The following is a 6,246-nucleotide window of genomic DNA, read 5'->3' on the forward strand; positions in this document are numbered from 1 at the left end:
GGTCAAGCCTTCTTAGTTGAACCGGCTTGCCTCTTGAGTCTCTCTTCCATTGAGCGCCTTCCACACAAATGTCCCTAAGGACTTGGTCCAACCTTTGATCAAAGTTGACCCTTCTAGTGAAAGGATTAGGATCTCCTTGCATCATTGGCAAGTTGAATGCTAGCCTCACATTTTCCGGACTAAAATCCAAGTAGTTCCCCCGAACCATTGTGAGCCAATTCTTTGGGTTCGGGTTCACACTTTGATCATGGTTCTTAGTGATTCATGCATTGGCATAGAACTCTTGAACCATTAAGATCCCGACTTGTTGAATGGAGTTGGTGAGGATTTCCCAACCTCTTCTTTGAACTTCATGTTGGATCTCCGGATATTCACTCTTTTTGAGCTTAAAGGGGACCTCGGGGATCACCTTTTTCTTGGCCACAACTTCATAGAAGTGGTCTTGGTGGACCTTTGAAATGAATCTTTGCATCTCCCATGACTCGGAGATGAAAGCAATTGTCTTCCCTTTCCTTTTTCTAGAGGTTTCTCCGGCCTTAGGTGCCATTAGTTGTTATGGAAAACAAAAAGCTTTAGCTTTTCCCACACCAAACTTAGAATGGTTGCTCGTCCTCGAGCAAAAGAAGAAAGAAAGGAGTAGAAGAAGAAGAAATGAAGGAGATGGAGGGTTGGTGTAGGTTAGGCCAAGGGAGTGTATTGTGTATGATGTGTGAAATTGAATGTGGTAATGAAGGGTATTTATAGGGTAAAGGAGAGAGGGGGTTCGGTCATGAAGGGGAGGGTTTGGGTGGGAAATGGTTTGAATTTGAATGGTGAGGTAGGTGGGGTTTTATGATGGATGGATGTGAGTGGTGAAGAGAGTATGGAGAAGAGGGTAAGATTTGATAGGTGAATGGTGTTTGTGGAAGAGGTATTGAGGTGATTGGTCAAGGGTGTATGGGGAAGAGTGTTATGGAAAGGTGTGAAGAGGAGAGAAGAAGAAGTGGGGTAGGTGAGGATCCTGTGGGGTCCACAGATCCTGAGGTGTCAAGGAATTTGGGTCCCTGCACCAATCTGGCATTTAAACGCCCATTCTGTGCCAATTCTGGCATTTAACGCCAGCTCTGCTACCTTTCCTGGCATTAAACGCCACTCTGCTGCCCATTTCTGGCGTTAAACGCCAGCCAGATGCCCATTTCTGGTGTTTAACACCAGCCTGTGCCAGACAGCCCTTTCTGGCGTTAAACGCCCAGAGTGCTGCCCATTTTGGCGTTTAACGCCCAGAATGCTGCCAGGCTGGGCGTTAAACGCCCATTCTGCTATCCTTACTGGCGTTTAAATGCCAGTAAGTCTGTCCTCCAGGGTGTGCTATTTTTAATGCTGTTTTTCATTCTGTTTTTGATTTTTTTGTTGTTTTTGTGACTTCACATGATCATAAACCTAAATAAAACATAAAATAGCAAAGGAAAATAAATAAATATAATTAAATAACATTGGGTTGCCTCCCAATAAGCGCTTCTTTAATGTCAATAGCTTGACAGTGAAGCTCTTAGAGAGCTTCACAGAGACTCCGAGCTTGATGTTGGCCTCTGACGCGGCGAAAATTGGTGAGTTAAGAATTGTTATAAGATATGCGTTTCAAGTATAGTTCTTAACCAACCAGAAATCTGCTTATCAATTTAGAAGGGCCGTCACAAAAATTAAAATTAAAATACTGGGAGTATGAATCCCAGGTCGTCTCCCAACAAGTTGCAGAAAGGTGTGCTATTTTATTAATCCTGTTAGTCTCCTGTTACAAAAATGGGTGCCTTGATCGCTCACGATTGCTCGTGGTGATCCAAAGCGACAAATAATGTGGTTTCTCACAAAGGAAACAACAGTGTTAGCATCATCAGTGCGGGTAGGAATTGCTTCCACCTATTTGGAAACGTAATCTACAGCTAACAATATATAAAAATAACCATTAGAATTTGGAAATGGACCCATGAAGTTAATGTCCCAAACATAAAAAATTTCACAGAAAAGCATAATTTGTTGAGACATCTCATCCCTCTTGGATATATTACCAAATTTTTGGCATGGGAAACAAGATTTACAAAACTCAGCAGCGTCTCTAAAAAGTGTAGGCCACCAGAATCCACAGTCCAAAATTTTTCTAGCTGTTCTTTGAGGGCCAAAATGTCCTCCACTCTCAGATGAGTGACATGCCTCTAAGATAGACTGGAATTATGATTGAGGCACACACCGTCTAATTACCTGGTCAGCGCCACATCTCCATAAATATGGGTCATCCCATATATAATATTTAGACTCACTTTTCAGCTTGTCTCTTTGATGCTTAGAAAAGTTTGGAGGAAAGGTGCGGCTAACTAGATAATTAGCTACAGGTGCATACCAAGGGACTACCTCAGATACTGCTTGCAGGTTATCAAATGGGAAATTATCAACTATAGGAGTGGGGTCATCTGTAATGTGCTCAAGGCGACTCAAGTGGTCTGCCACTAAATTCTGGTTACCACTCATATCCTTAATTTCTAAATCAAATTCTTGTAATAGCAGTATCCAACGTATAAGCCTTGGTTTGGACTCCTTTTTAGCTAATAGATACTTTAGAGCTGCGTGGTCTGAGTACACTACTACCTTCGTACCAAGTAAATAGGCTCTGAATTTATCCAGAGCAAAAACAATAGCAAGAAGCTCTTTCTCAGTAGTAGTGTAATTGGACTGAGCGGCATCTAAAGTTTTAGACGCATAAGCAATAACAAAAGGGTCCTTACCTTCACACTGAGCCAGTGCTGCTCCTACTGCATGATTGGAGGCGTCGCACATTATTTCAAATGGCTGGCTCCAGTCTGGTCCTCTCACAATTGGAGCTTGAGTCAGGGCGGTCTTCAGCTTATCAAATACTTGTTTGCAATCCTCACTGAACTCAAACTCAATATCCTTCTGCAGTAGCCTGGATAAGGGAAGTGCTACCTTACTGAAGTCCTTAATGAATCTCCTGTAAAAACCTGCATGGCCAAGGAACGAACGAACTTCCCTCACAGAAGAGGGGTAAGGTAAACTAGAAATAACATCCACCTTTGCTGGATCTACAGAAATGCCAGTATTAGGCACAACATGTCCTAGTACAATCCCTTGTTTAACCATAAAGTGACATTTTTCAAAATTTAATACAAAGTTTGTACTGACACATCTATCTAATACTCTAGATAATCCATCTAAGCAAAGGCTAAAGGAATCGCTATAAACACTAAAATCATCCATAAAAACTTCCATACAGTCCTCAATAAGATCAGAGAAAAGACTCATCATGCACCTTTAGAAGGTAGCTGGTGCATTGCACAAGCCAAAGGGAATTCTTTTGTAAGCATAAGTCCCAAAAGGACATGTAAAAGTAGTCTTTTCCTGATCCTCAGGAGCTATATGAATCTGGAAATATCCTGTATAACCATCTAAAAAGTAATAATGTGATTTACCTGACAGACGATCCAGCATTTGATCAATGAATGGAAGAGGATAGTGATCCTTACGGGTTGCTTGGTTGAGGTGTCTGTAGTCAATGCAGACCCTCCAAGCATTCTGTACTCTGGTTGCTATGAGCTCTTCATGCTCATTCTTCACTGTAGTGACTCCAGACTTCTTTGGCACCACTTGTACTGGGCTTACCCATTCACTGTCTGAGATGGGATAGATGATATCTGCCTCTAGTAGTCTGGTCACTTCCTTCTTGACAACCTCTAAGATAGTGGGATTCAGTCTTCTCTGGGGTTGATGAACGGGCCTTGCTCCCTCTTCTAAAAATATTCTGTGCTCACATACTTGAGGGTTGATGCCTACTATATCTGCCAAACTCCACCCAATTGCCTTCTTGTGCCTCCTCAGCACACTAAGTAACTGCTCTTCCTGTTGAGAAGTGAGTTCCCTTGCAATGATAATTGGAAACTTCTGCTCGTCTTCAAGGTAAGCATATTTGAGGTGTGGAGGAAGGGGTTTTAATTCTAACTTCTGATCATGGTCAGGCTCTGGGTTGTCTGGAGATGGCAACAATGGTAAAGCACTATCATTGTCCTCTGAAAATGTCCCCACACTTGGACCTTGTCCTATCTACTTCTCTTCAAATTCCTCCTGGTGAACTTCAGCCACAGTTTCATCTATAATGTCACACTGGAGGACAGAATGGTCCTCTGGAGGATGCTTCATAACTCCATTCATATTGAAACTTACTAATCAGCCATCTATTTCAAAAGAATATGTTCCTGAAAAAGCATCCAATTTGAACTTTGATGTCTTCAGGAATGGTCTTCCAAGTAGGATTGATGATGACTTCTCTGAGTCATTTTGGGGCATCTCCAGGATATAAAAATTAGTGGGGAATGTGAGCCCCTTAATGCCCACTAGTACATCTTCAGCAACTCCAACCACTGTAATAATGCTTTTATCTGCTAACACAAAACGAGCTGCCGGCCTTTTTAAGGGAGGGAGCCTCAAAATATCATATATAAAGGCATTATACTCACACATGCTCCTAAATCACACATGCAGTCAGAAATTATCACACCACCAATAGTACAATTAACCATACAAGGACCTGGGTCACTACACTTTTCAGGTAAACCTCCCATTAAAGCAGATATAGAACTACCTAAAGGAATAGTTTCTAATTCATTAATTTTGTCTTTATGTATACATAAATCTTTTAGAAACTTTGCATATTTAGGTACCTGTTGAATAACATCAAAAAGAGGAACAGTTACCTCAACCTTTTTGAATATCTCTACCATTTTGGGATCAAGTTCCAGCTGCTTCCTGGGCTTCCTTGCAAGTTGTGGAAATGGAATGAGAGTAGTGTCTTCTATAGTATCGGCGCCCTGTGGTGCTTCCTCCTGTGGTTGAACTTCTTCTTTTTCAGCTATGTCCTGTATGTCCTCTTCCTCTTCAACATCTTCTATTTCCACTACCTCTTCAGCTGAGGCGTGTTCTGGTGGGCTTGGCTCCTCCTGATTCCTCTCCTGCAGTGTGGTTCCGGACCTTAGGATAATGGCATTAATGCCACCCTTTGGATTGGGTAATGGTTGAGAGGGGATTCCACTGGAGCTCAAGGGCTGGTTATTGGAGTTATTCATTGATCCAATCTGTGAGACAAGAGCTTGCAGGGTAGAGTTCAGACCATTTAGTGTAGCATAAAGGTTATTTTCCATGGTCTGTTGTCTCCAATCAATGGATTGTAGTAAATCATCATTAGAAGATGAGGAAGGATAAGTAATTTGAGAGGTCTGCTATTGGGTATTCTGTGGTCCTTGAGATTGCCTCAGGTGAGGTGCTCTGTAAGGCTGGTTCTGGTTCTACTGCCTGTTGTTATTATTATTCTACCTCTGATTTTCCTGATTGTCTCTGCCTCCTCTGTTGTTGTTGTCCCTCCAATTCTGGTTAGAATTGTCTTGCCATCCATGGCTGTAATTGCCACCTTGATTGTACCCTTGGTTGGGACGGTCATAGAAGTTATGAGTGGCTGCCACGGTGTTGTCTTCCTGCTGGAGCTACGGACATTCATCAGTATAATGGCTATAATCAGCACAGATTCCGTAAACTCTCTGTGGGACTAACTGTTGGCTTTGCTGTGGTGGAGAAGGTTGGGCTTGCTGAACTTATTGTTGATTTAATTGCATCTACTTCAGCAAGTTGGTCATTTCACAGATACTCTGAGTTAGAGCAGCAGTCTCTCTGCTAGAGGATACTTCTGCAACGCCTTTTGAACGGCCTTGTTTCTGCCTGTGATTCTGAGTAGATTCAGCTAAGTCGCTGATCAATTGCCATGCCTCATCAGTAGTCTTGTACTTTTTCATAGACTTATTGCTAGCACTTTTCAATGTGGTCTTATCTTGGGGCCTCATGCCCTGTGTGACGTAATCGAGTAACACTATCTTGTCAATCATATGGTGGGGGCAAGCTTCTAGAAGATTATTGAAGCGCTCCCAGTATTCATAGAGAGTCTCAGATTCATCCTGAACAATCATGGAGATGTCTTTCCTCAGTTTATCAGTAACTTCAGTTGGAAAGAATTTTTCCAAAAATTCTCTTCTAAGTGTATCCCAGTTGAAAATCTCTCAGGTGCTTGATAGGCTCTTGAGCAGGTAAGCCATGAAACTTAGGCATCAAATTGAGCAGTGCAGTCTTTATTTCAAAGTCTGTAGCCACTGCTGGGTGATGCGCTTGAAACGATTGCATTGTAAAATCAGGGGCTCCAGCCCCCTGGATAGTAACTCT

General features: G+C 42.3%; 1 non-coding gene across 1 annotated transcript; it reads left to right on the forward strand.

Annotated features, from left to right (window-relative positions):
- Window positions 1-5,909: 5,909 nt before the first annotated feature.
- LOC148562247 (small nucleolar RNA R71) lies at window positions 5,910-6,017 on the forward strand. The gene has a single exon (XR_015888053.1). It is a non-coding gene; the product is annotated as a small nucleolar RNA R71 (small nucleolar RNA).
- The last annotated feature ends 229 nt before the right edge of the window (window positions 6,018-6,246 follow it).

This window comes from Arachis ipaensis, chromosome B6 (assembly GCF_059453495.1).
Source record: "Arachis ipaensis isolate K30076 ecotype BB chromosome B6, ASM5945349v1, whole genome shotgun sequence".
NCBI classification, from domain to species: domain Eukaryota; kingdom Viridiplantae; phylum Streptophyta; class Magnoliopsida; order Fabales; family Fabaceae; genus Arachis; species Arachis ipaensis.